This window comes from Myotis nattereri (assembly GCF_964212035.1).
Source record: "Myotis nattereri genome assembly, chromosome: 1".
Taxonomy (NCBI): Eukaryota; Metazoa; Chordata; class Mammalia; order Chiroptera; family Vespertilionidae; genus Myotis; species Myotis nattereri.
Genome location: NC_138075.1, coordinates 75782928 through 75796298, shown reverse-complemented (window position 1 = coordinate 75796298; position 13371 = coordinate 75782928).

Genomic DNA, 13371 nt, shown 5'->3' with positions numbered 1-13371 from the left:
CTTCTCCAGATTCCTGTTACAAGACCACCAGCAGTCCTGTTACATTAGCATGGTATGTAATTTCACATCCTTTACTGATAGTTAACCTGATAGTTAATTTCTTCATATAAAGTGCATGTCTTGTAGCCAGTGTATAGATGAGGTTTGTTTTTTTAAATCCAATCTGACTATCACTAGCTTTAATTGGTATGCTTAGACCATTTACATTTAATGAAATTATTGATATGGTTAGTTTGAATCTAACATCTCTATTTAATGTTTGTCCCTTCTTTTTTCCCTTTTTCTGATTTTTTGGGGTCTTCACTTGGATTTATAAAAAATTTTTAATGATTCCATTTTTAATCTCCTTTGTTGACTTTTTACTTATATCTATTTTTTTGTTAATTCAGTGATTGCATCAGGATTTTTAGTATATATTTTTATATACTTTCAACTGATACTGTACTATTTCATTTATTGTTTAAGAACCTAATGGCAATATACTTCCATTTCTCTCCTTTTAGATTTTATGTTACTGTTACATTTCACTTTATAATATGATATAAATTTCATTATACATAGCTACTATTTTTTATATTTTAAATAAGTTAAATAGTAAGAAAAAACATTTATTTGGCCATATAATTACCATTTACAGTGTTCTTCATTCCCTTATGTAGACCATAGTTCCAACTGATACAATTTTCCCCCTGCCTGTTTGATTTCTTTTAACATTTCTTGCAGTGTGGGTTTGCTGGTGATGAATTGTTTAAGCTTTGCAATCAAAGAAAGTTCTTTTGTTTGTTTGATTTTTTAAATTTCAGAGAGGAAGGGAGAAGGAGAAAGAGATAGAAACATCAATGATGAAAGAAAATCATTGATCGGCTGCCTCCTGCCGGCCCCCTCTGGGGGATAGAGCCCAAAACCCAGGCATGTGCCCTGACTGGGAATCAAACTGTGACCTCCTGGTTCATAGTTCGATGCTCAACCACTGAGCCACACTGGCTAGGCCAGAGAAAGTTTTTATTTTACCTTAGTGTTCGGAAGATATTTTTGTCAGGTACAGAATTTCTACATTCACAGTTTTCTTACTTTGAATACTTTAATAATGTTTTCCACTGTAGTCTTACTTATGTTGTTTCAGATGAGAAATCTAAAGTCACTCTTATCTTGGTTTCTGTGGCCATAGCATGTCTTTGTTCTGAGGCTGTGTTTCTGGACTGAAGGGGTCCGTTTGCCTGCACACATCAAAGCCAAATAAGATATGATCAAGAGTTTCCAGCCAAGAAAGTAAGGATTTATTAAGGAGATGGCACCATGCCCAGAGTCACAGGTAGCACATGCTCAAAGACCTGGCTCCCCTATGGCTTCCAGGGGATAGATTATATAGGAAAAAATTATTAGTCATGGTGGCTAATAGAGTTAGGGTCATGGTCTCTACTGATGGGTTGGCACTAGGGAAGGAGGTAGTTGATCACTGTATCTGGTCCTGATGTCAGCCATGGCATTGCCTCTTCTGGTTTCATAAGGATGCAGTTGGTGGGGTCATTCTGGAAAGACAATTGAGATCTAGATGTTATCTCTAGTTTGACTGAAACTCTGTCTCCATGGTCAGCAGACCTGACACTACTGGATGAGGACCAGAACCTCATTGTCCTGAGGGCCTAACGATTAAACCAGAGAGAGTGAAGTGGGTGAGTCAGGACACTAGGTGAGACCAGTTTGAGTCAAAGGAGGGGGGTAGGGGTGGAATCAAAATAAAAGGCCAGATTAAAGAAAATAAGGTTTCTGCACAGTTACAGATGCCTCTATGCCATAGTATGGTTTTCTATTTATTGTTATTTTTTTCCAAATTTGATTATAATGCATTTTGGTATAGTTTTCTTCATGTTTTTGTGTTTGGGGTTTGTTGAGCTTTTTTCTTTCTTTTTTTATTTGTGAATTTATACTTCTCATCAAGTTTTGAAGTTTTTGGACATTATTTCTTCTCATTTTCTTTCCATCCCCCTGCTTCTCTTCTTTAGAGACTCAAATTATCATTCTACAACTTACTGATGCTCTTTTAACATTTGTTTTCTTTTTATGAGTTTCATTCCTATTGCTTTCTATTCACTACTCTTTCTTCCACAATGTCTTACCTGAAATTAATCCCATCCAGTGTATTTACCACCTTATACATTGTAGTCTTTATCTTTAACAGTTTGATTTGTTTTATTTTCTATTGTCCATCAATCTACTTAACTTTTTGCACATAAAGAATTCAGTTATAACAGTGGTATTAATGTATTTACTCCTGTTCTGAGCCAACTTTTTTTTCTGGTCAATTTCAGTTAATTGATCATTCTCCTCATTATGCTTTATGTTTTCCAGCTTCCTTTTATGCTCAGTAATCTTTGATTGGATGCCAAACATTGAGAATGTTGCCTTGTTAGTTTACCCGGTATGGATATTTTTGTTTTCCTATAAATCTTCTTGAACTTTCTTCTGGGATACACATAGGGTTCAGAATCACATGGAGCCTTAGGCAGGTTCAGAGCGGGAACAGTCTAGGACTAATTATCCCCGCTACTGAAGCAAGACCTTCCTGAGTACTTTACCTAATGCCCCATAAATCTTTTATTTTTTTCATTCTGGCTAGAAGGAGTAGGCACTATTCCTTCTGATCCTTTTAGGTGGTTTTCTTTCACGCATGAACGGTACTCAGCTGAGTACTTGAGAGGAACCCTTTGCAAGTCTCCAGGTTTCTGTGTCGAGGCAGCTGTCTCCTCTCTGGCCCTTTTCCCTCTGGATTCAAGTGTCCCTGGCCTCAATTTCATCTCCTCAACTAAGGTAGTTTTCAGGCTCTTCCTAAATTTGCCCTCCTTTCACTTTTGCCTGAAATCTCTCTCAAAATGCTAAGCTGAGGAAATTGTAGGGATGAGCTTCTTTGTTTCCTGTCTCTCAAGGATCAGTGTGTTTTGTTGCCTGATGTTCTGTGTCTTGAAAATAATTTTTCTAGCATTTTGTCAGTTTTTTTCCCCTCTTGTTTCAGGTGCGAGGCTCAATCAGACCCTAATTAACTCCTTCTTGACTGGAAGATGATATTTGTTCTTTTTTTCTCTCATTTTAAAACCAAATCTAAAGTATTTTCATCTTAACAGCCTCCCTACACATTTTTGAAGCTAAGTGACCTCTCCTTACTTTTCTAGTGGGAAAATAGAGACATCACAGTGGAGTTGCACCCATGATAAGCATCTGTAGTTAGTGATGCAAAAGCTAAGGAATGCTGAGGTTGAGTGGGGATTTCACAGTAAATAAGAATACTTTAAGTTATAAATCGGCAGTTTGTTTTTATTGCTGTGGAGTATTGGAAAAGAAAAAAGTTTTCTATTTCTATAACACAAGAAGTTGTCATATTTTTGGATTTTGATAGCTCAAAGGGATGCTAATGGCTTTTGTGTTAAATTTAAACATGTTTACTATCTGAAACATGAGAAAAAAAATAACACTGTTTAATATTAAGACAATTTATAACAGAAAGAGAAACAGTGATGATACCAAGCATTATCTACATGCAAAGAAATGTATTTTCTGATTTACTAGGACAAATTCAGATACTTTGATTTTTTCCATTGTGTCAGAAAGGTAGAATACACCTAAATAACAGGTAAATTTTATCGCCACGCTTCACAGTTGTGATTTTGTGCACATATATTGGATTTAGAAAAGAAATCCACACTTTTCTTGCATCTGAGTTTGAAGACCAATTTCACACTCCACATGTTGTGCAAGTATTTTTTAAAAGATGTTGTTGGTTTTCACAATTTATTTTTGGTGCCTCTTACCATTAGAGATTATTATGTTATTTGTTTTTGGTGACATTTTCTGTGTATTTGTGTAAGTATGAATATGTATTCAGTCTCTGTGTGTGTAACCTAGTCTTTCAATAAATTTATTTATGCCTGTTCTCTTGTTTTGTTTAATAAAGACATCCCTTGTCCTAGCTGGTTTGGCTCAGGGGATAGAGCATCAGCCTGCAGACTGAAGGGTCCCGGGTTCAATTCTGATCAAGGAACTCATGCCTGGGTTGCAGACTTGATTCCCAGTAGGGAGTGTGCAAGGAGGTAGCTGATCAATGATTCTTTCTCATCATTAATGTTTCTATCTCTGCCCCTCTCTTCCTCTCTGAAATCAATAACAAAACATTTTTAAAAAGATATCCCTTACTACCTCCAAATGTATGAAAAAGATTCTAGAACATATATATAACTGTAATATACATAATGATGTTTTTAAAAATATTACTTTAATCTCCAGTCCATCATACCTTGAGTACTGTGTGTGTGTGTGTATGTGTGTGTTTTATGAACACTGGAATCTGTGTTATTTTTTTCTTGATATAGAGCCCATTGTTACTAGATTTATTCTCTCTTTCTCAAGCAAAATCTATGATAGTCTATCCTAACATCGTTCATACTTCTATTTTCTTACTATTTCAGATCTCTGGGAAGGGCTAACTATACAATTAGATCAAACCAGTGGTCATATCTTGGTCTATACCTTCTAAACCCACACTGGCATTACAGGAGAAAAAATCAGGTATCAATACAACAAATCCTTTTAAAAATTGTGTAGAACCACGCAATTAAAAAGTAAACAGGGCATGAGAAAATATAAATTTGTAGAAAACTGCAATCAATTGTGAAGAGATTTCTGTCATCCCAGAGCTGATTTGACTCCATTTTTGCAAAATAAGATGTCAAAATTACTCTACATTGTGCTCTGAAGGTTGGTTTTCAATTATTGAATAACATGTAGTTTGTATATATCTATTCTGTGTGCCTTTGTAAACTCAGATTATCCAGTCTGTACTGTGGCCCTAAGGGGACATGTCTTTAACTGAGCAAAAGATGTGAATTTCAGAGACCCTATTGATCCTCCTATGACCCATAAGATTCACATTTCCCCCCTGAGATTTTCTCAATCTGATACAATTCTTAATTTGGTTTGGGTATGAAGACCTGAAACATAAATATTGTCTAAAAATGTTTGTGAAATGTATACATGAAGCTGGTTAAAGCCTACACTTTTCTTTTTTTGTTAATCCTCACCTGAAGATATTTTTTTTCCACTGCTTTTCAGAGAGAGTCTAAAAGAGGGAAGGAGGATGCCAAAACCGGTTTGGCTCAGTGGATAGAGCGTCAGCCTGCGGACTGAGAGGTCCCGGGTTCGATTCCGGTCAAGGGCATGTACCTGGGTTGCGGGCACATCCCCGGTGGGGGATGTGCAAGAGGCAGCTGATCGATGTTTCTCTCTCATCGATGTTTCTAACTCTCTCTATCTCTCTCCCTTCCTCTCTGTGAAAAAATCAATAAAATATATTAAAAAAATAATAAAATAAAAGAGGGAAGGAGGGGAAAAGGGAGAGAGAGAGAGAGAAATATCGATGGGAGACTCATCCAGTGGTTGCTTCTACCCACACCCTGACTGGGGGCATGAGTGAACCCACAACCCAGATACATGCCCTGGATCAGGAATCGAACCCCCAACACTTCAGTGTGTGGGCCACCACTCTAAGCACTGAGCAACGCAGCAAAGGGTGCCTACATTTTTCTTATACAATTTAACTAAGAGCTACTATGAGATGTACTCACAAGGTAAGTCTAATTCTAAGGACAGAGTTTTGAATCTATCTGAGCTCAACCACTCAAATGAAGGAACTGACTTCCTGATGCTGATAAAAGTGGAAGGTCACTCATATCAAAATGTGGCATTCTGAGAAGTTGGCACTTAATATTAAGAACGTGTACAGACCAGATCTTAAAAATCAAGTGACACTTCTTTAGAGTTACTTATTTTAAATTAGGAAAATAGGCACCTTTAAAGATAACAATACAAAATTAGACATTCAGAAATGACAGTTTACTAAAGCTTTGTTTTGATTCCCCTCCCGTCCATGTCTTCTGCATTCCATTAATTGGAATAAAGTTGTAGATATAGTTCAGTGTTTTGATTTTTCAGTAGCCATTTGCAATGGGCATTTGTTGCTTTGTATTGGTCTCCATTCCCTTTTTGTGTTGTAAGGAACAACCCTTCTGTCAGCAATTGGAATTCTACTGGGGTTTTCATTGGTTTTGCCTTTACTTCTCAAAGAAAGACATGAGCTTCAGGTCAGCCAATCAGAGGACTCCACATGCCTAGATTTATTCATGTGATAGAAACAAGGCCTATCAGAAAAGTTTATTTTCCTTGGATGAAAGTGGAAAAGAATGATACCTTCTACTGTGACCTTAAATATAGGTTATAAAGGTGACAATGGTTTTCTCTGCCATTGCATGAAGAGCCCTGCATAAGAATGAGTTAGTAAAGAAAGCAGAATAGAATAAGAGAGAAAGAAAACAAGTCTGGTGAAGAATGTAATTTCTTCATCCTGCTGTGTCTCTTGGACTTCTGCTTTCTGTGAGTCAAATAGTTCCTCCTGTGTTTAAGTAAATTTGATTGGTACTTCTGTCACTTGCAACGAGACAGCCCTACTACTATAATATTAAAAATGTTTCATATCTGTAAAACTCAATTCAATTAATGTATTTGTAAACTCTAGAAAATAATGTATTTTAAGAATGTATAATTCTATGACTATAGAATGCTATCTCAAATATTAGTTCTTGTTGATATGATTATTATTGTACTATTTTTGTCATTTCTATAAACATATCAAATTCAATTTAAACTTTTCCATAATTTTCAGAAATTTATATTTTCAAATATCAAAATTTTATCTCTATTAAGTAAAATTTGCTATCCATATTTGCATGCTTAAAATTCTCTCAATGAATACTGGGGGTAAAGTTTCTGTTTTTAAAGCTTTTTATTATTTTTGCCAATTTTTTTATTCTAATCAGATATGCATGATTGCTTACCTTATCACATTCTTGCCAGCAATGACTTTGTAAGGTTTTATAATTATTGCCAATTTGAAAGATACAATTTTAGTTTTTCCCTTTGTGATTGAGGCTGTGTCATTATTATATACTAGAGGCTCAGTGCATGAGATCTGTTATAAATCCTGCTTTTTCTTTAAAAAAAACAAAAAACACATTTACTTTTAACTAGTTCATAATCCCTCAGAAATACATATATATTTGCCAACCTAAGGTGCTTATGACTCATTATTTTTTTAATTTAATTTTAATTGTGATTAAATATAGAATACTGATGGGGAACTCAGGACCTGCACTCTAGGAGAAGAGGCCCTGGACAGACAACCTCCTCAGACTCTTACCAGCCTATAAAATCTAAGCTGCTCTCACCCTCCCAATCAAGTTTAAAAGTGGAGATAAAAGGTAGGACTTGAACAGATATTTGTGCACTCATATTCAAAGCAGCATTATTCATAAAAGCCAAAAAGTGAAAGTAATTCATCTCAATCTTTTTCCAAAGTCATTTACTGAAAGGGCTTCTCTCTCCCCCATTTTGGGATGTTTTCTTCATCATAAAGCACATTTTTATGTACAGGGTGGGAAAAAAGTTTGTTTACAGTGGTGAGAACATGAAACACAGAGTTTATTCTTATATTATCCTATCTAATAAAAGAGAAACATGGTAATTAGCCGTACCTCCGCTACCCTTCCCATTGGCTAATCAGGGTGATATGCCAATTAACTGCCAGTCAAGATGGCGGCCGGCAGCCAGGCAGCTTGAAGCGAACATGAGGCTTGCTTGCTTCAGTGATGGAGGAATCCAATGTTCCCCGCCTGCCTTGCCGGCCTCTGAGCTTGCAGTTCGAAACATTCTTACAAATATAGAAGCTAAACAAAACCTCAGAAACCTGCTTTCAGCCAGCCGGGATCTCAGAGCTGGAGTTGAAACAGTGTTTCGATTATAGAACCCAACCAAACCAGATACCTGCTTTCAGCAACCGAGACCTAAAAGCTGGAGCCAAGCCTCAGAGCTAAAGCTGGCCAAGAATTTTAAAAAAAGAAAAAGAAAAAAAGGAGTGGTTGGGAGCTTCAGTCACCCGCCAGCCTGAAAACAGCCCTCAGCCCCTCACCCAGACTGGCCAGGCACCCCAGTAAGGACCCCCACCCTGAAGGGTGTGTGACCAGCTGCAAACAGCCATCATCCCCTCATCCAGGCTGGCCAGGCACCCCAGTGGGGACCCCCACCCTGATCCAGGAAACCCTTCAGGGCAAACCAGCAGGCCCCCACCCATGCACCAGGCCTCTATCCTATATAGTAAAAGGGTAATATGCCTCCCGGCACTGGGAGCAGCGTGACAGGGGGCAGTGCCCAAACCCCCTGATTGACCCTGCTCTGTGGGTGACAGGGTGCGGTGCCCCAACACCCCCCCCCCCGGGCCCTGCTCTGTGTGTGACGGGGTAGAGCCATAACCTCCCCATCAGCCCTGCCCTGAGTGTGACAGGGTGCGGTGCCCCAACCCCCTGATCCGCCCTGCTCTGTGCATGACAGGGTAAGGAGCTCCAACCCCCCTGATGGGCCCTGCTCTGTGAGTGACAGGGGGCAATGCCCCAACTCCCTGATTGGCCCTGCTCTGTGTGTGACAGGGGGTGGTGCCGCAACCTCCCCATCGACCCTGCCTTGAGTGTGACGGGGGCAGTGCCCCAACCCCCCAATCGACCCTACCCTGAGCGTGACTGAGGGTGGCATTGCAACCTCCCGATTCGCCCTGCTCTGTGCATGACAGGGGCGGCGCCCCAGCTCCCCAATCGGCCCTGCTCTGAGCCCGACCAGGGGCTGCACCTAGGGATTGGGCCTGCCCTCTGTCACCCGGGAGCAGGCCTAAGCCAACAGGTCGTTATCTCCCAAGGGGTCCCAGACTGCGAGAGGGCACGGGCCGGGCTGAGGGACCCGCCTCCCCTCCGAGTGCACAAATTTTTGTGCACCGGGCCTCTAGTTATTTATAAATTATTGTATTACTGTCCATATGAATAACTGTAAACCTACTTTTGCCCCACCCTGGTAAAGTAAGAAAGTGCGTCTCAGATTTTAGTGGAGTAAGAATCACTTTGTAAATTTGTTTAAAGTGCAAATTTCTGGGCACATTCGCAGGGACTTTGATTAATGAGGTCTGAGGAAAAAAACAAGGAGGCCAGGTAAGCCAGGTGATTCTGCTGTGTGAGATTACTAGGCAAAAAGTTAAGAAACTTGGCATGGCCATGCTTCAGCACTGTCTTTCTGTGCTCTCTCTGTGTGTATAGATAAATATGTATATATTTAATTAACCCCCATTCCTACACTGTGCTTCTGTGTTCTATTTTAGCACTAAACTTTTGCACACGAGGAGTGAATGTAATTTCTTCAGTAGATATTAGTGTTTTATAAACTGATCATAAGTAAAAGCATATTATCAGCCCTTGAATAGATAATCTATTTTCAAAACACAATAGATCATTCTGAAACAGAATTAATATACAAGGTAACTTTTTAATTAAGGATGACAGAATGAATTTTATTCCCCCAAATAATTGCTACTAGAATTATGTAGAAATCATATGAGAAAAAAGACCACCTCTCATTATACTTTAAAATAAATTTCAGATGGATGAAGACTTAAATTTAACAATCCATTAAGGTAATAAAATAGAATGTAAATGAAAATGCATATACTTTTGGAGCAAAAAAAGGATTTTGAGAAGCATAAAACTGCAAGTCAAATTCATAAAGGATTAAGAACTTTGAGGATATACAGACTGACAAGGTGTCCTGGCAGGCCCTGGAGTGTGTCCTCAGTAGGTTACAAGGACCACAGGAGCTTGAATTCTGTTGTTCTGTTCTCTGCAACCAAAGGTGTCACAGAGGCTCCAGGTTCTACTTAGTGGAAATGTGTACTGAGCTCCCTGGACTGTCATGATAGGATCACTCCTCTGTAGAGATTCCCGAGGAGACTAATGAGAGTGCGAGGGAAGGGATGGGAGGAACATGGTCACACCCAGAGTACCCACTCTCACATCACCATTTTTTAGACCATTTTTTCCTTTCCTGTCCCATCCTCAAAAAAATAATTTTCCTACTCTTTCCACTTTCCACTTCCATATTCCTTTCTTTAACTCTGCCAGCCTCTGACCTTTTCCACTCAATTATATACAGACTTAGATCTAACCTAGAATCAGAGGCTGTCCATCTCCAGCTCCATGTAGGTCAGGGCCTCTGGGTTACCAGTACCAAAGAATCACTCAGATTGCTTTAAGAAAGAACGGCTCTTATGTCAAGTGCACCATGGAGTAAGAAAACCCAGGAAATTCCTTCTGCAACAGCACAGATAGGTTTCATGGAGTGCGGGCCAGTTTATCACAGCTTTCTAGGGCAGGGGTGGGCAACCTTTTTGTGAGTGCGTGCCAAAACCAGCAAAATCTCTGACTCAAAATTCTTCTGTGTGCCAACCCTAATTTTTTGAGAACATGTTACACGTACTTGGTATCTCTTAAGGTGTACGTATGTGAAGAACCTTGAAGAAATAATAAAATTCATTCAAGCGACAAAAACACAGTATATGATGATGAAAACTACATTTATTTTTTAATGTATACATGTACACTGATAGTCCGACAGAAAACTTTATAACTTCATTTGATATTACCAGTGGGACTTTTGCTGCTGCATCACTGATGACAGAAATTTTACATGAGGTTTATATTTCGTGACCTTCAGAGATATGCACAAGCTATTACTTTCATCCATCAGGCTACTCCTATTACGAGACTTAACAAAATTCACCACTGAGAAAAAAGATTCACAAGCGTATGTGAATGAAAACATGGAGAGTAATGCTGTTGCAAAGTTTTTTAAACAGAAAAAAATTTCTGGAATGGCATTACAAGTCCTCAATAGTTCATTTTCGACACTTCTCTCTGGTACTCCTGTCTCTAATCGCTTTTTTTCAATGTTTTCCAAGTCAACACTAAGGTCAATAAATTTCTGCTTCCAAATTGAACTACTCTGAAATTCAATCAACTGCATTTCAAAGTCAGCCATGTCTATCCATGAAAACATTTGTAAGTTTAGTTCCTCCAGTTTCATGCTCTATGGAAACCTCATGAATTTTGCTGTCTCTTCCAGTTCTCTGAATTTTGCAAATCTTGAGAAGAACTGCTCAATAGTTGACTCGATGATGTTTAAAAACAGCTTTTGAAGGCTTTGACACTCTGTTCTGTCATCTTTTGGGAGGTCTTTGATGTGCCTTTTGAGGTTTGGGAAATATCTAAATCTCTCACCATCCACATCCCTCTTAAAGACTTCCAGTTTATTTTCAAAAGTCTTTATGTAACCAAACATAACATCAAGTGTCTTGCCAGTTCCTTGTAATTTAACATTTACGTCACTCAAATGTTCACAAAAATTGTAAATGGAATATTATAAGAGGGTTTCGCGTGCCAGCAAAAGTTACTGGCGTGCCATGTTTGGCACGCGTGCCAGGGGTTACCCACCCCTGTTCTAGGGGCTCAAAGACAATCCTAGCACTGGCTACTGCTTCTGTTAGTCTCTAATCATAGAGGTACAAAGACAGCCTAGAAAAGGATGTGCAGTGTAGCTCAGGAATGGAAACTAGACTGACAGAGAATAGCAGTTAAGATCAGAAATGTGGAGAGACTTGTAACCTGGGCTTGAACCAGGATTCTGCCAGACCTAACAAAAAAATTTAAAATATATATTTCTATTTTTAAAACTATTTGTATTGATTTCAGAGAGGAAGGGAGAGGGAGAGAGAGATAGAAACAACAATGATGAGAGAGAATCGTCCATCGGCTGCCTCCTGCACACCCCCTACTGGGGATCAAGCCCAAAACCTAGGCATGTGTCCTGACTGAGAATGGAAAAGTGACCTCCTGGTTCATAGTTCAATGCTCAACCACTGAAACACACCAGCTGGGCCTAACATAAGATTTTTAAGCAACCTTCCTTCACAAAGAGATGCTAATTATAATAAAAACAAAAACAATGCTAAAAGTAATTCCTTGCCCAGCCAGCATGGCTCAGTGGTTGAGCGTCGACCTCTAAACCAGGAGATCACGGTTGGATTCTCAGTCAGGGCACATGCCCGGGATGTCAGCTGGATCCCCAGTAGGGGATGTGCAGGAGGCAGCCAATCAAAGATTCTCTCTCATCATTGTTTTTTTTCTCTCTCTCTCTCCCTCTCCCTTCCTCTCTGAAATCAATTAAAAAAATTAAAAATAAAAATATAAAAGTAATACCTTTATCATGAGGTTGTTCGGATGATGATGATAATGTGTGGATAGTCCTTAGCATAGTGCTTGGCAAATAATAGCTCATTATACTTACCATTATTGTTTATTATTTTTATTTTAGGGTGACCCTAAGGATGTATTTATCTCAGCTGCTACACTTGTTCTTCTCTTTTCCTACTTCTAGCTCCTGTACTCTTAGGAAAAGTCAATATCCCCAGTGTCAGGCTCTCTCCAGCCCAGCCCTTGAAACATCCATTCTCTGAAGCATAGACAACACAAGGACTGAAAGAGGTGAGGAGGCCACGGGCAAAGGTAGACCTGGAAGCCTCCTCAGTATATCTGAGGTACTTGTTTTCCTCTGGGAAAGAAGACTCCTTGGAAAATTAATGATTAACAGTCAAATTTGGAATGGGAAGGGAAAATGATTCCTAGGACCAGGAGTTCTCTATGAAAGATGACTATTAAAAAGTAGACTGTGCTATGATGTCTAGCAATTGAGCATGATCTCTGAGACATATTTTACTTCTGCTGAGGCTCTTTTTTAAGGAAAGCTTTTTTTTAAAGTATCTTAACATTTAACATAATCATCAGGAAGCATAATAATAATGTGTTTCATCAGTGTATACCAAATGAAATATTTTTGTTTCTTTTTAAAGTAATACAATTATTTTAGAAAATGTGTTATCTACCAGTGTTCCACATTTGTGTAGCAAAGGCACTTGCTCATACATATTTAAAGTATTGGGGAAATACTGGTGCAGCCTACTGTGGGGTCAGTAGACATGGAAACACACTGAGAGGGAAGTAATGTAATGGCTGACATCTCTGATGATGAGGTTACTGTAATTGCAAACAGGTGCACAAGATTGGAGAGTGTTTAGGGATGCAAAAACCATGAAGTGTATATTGGGGGGAAGGGTGTGGGGGGTGGGACAGAAAGAAAATAAAACCCCACAAGGTAAGTGATGCCACCTTGTGGAAAAGTTATTCCAAGTGGTAAGAGGAGGCAGAGGAGGCTGCAAAATGGGCTGAGCCATTTCAGGCATGGGGTAGTAGTAAAAACAGACACATGAAGAAGCTCAGCATATGGTGTTCATTTGACCCTATGGACCCTGGTTGATGCCTCTCCAAGGGCATCGCTGGTCAGGGGTGAGCAAAAAGAGAATGTCACAGATGAAGAATTTTTTCTCATAACAGCAGGATGTTCATG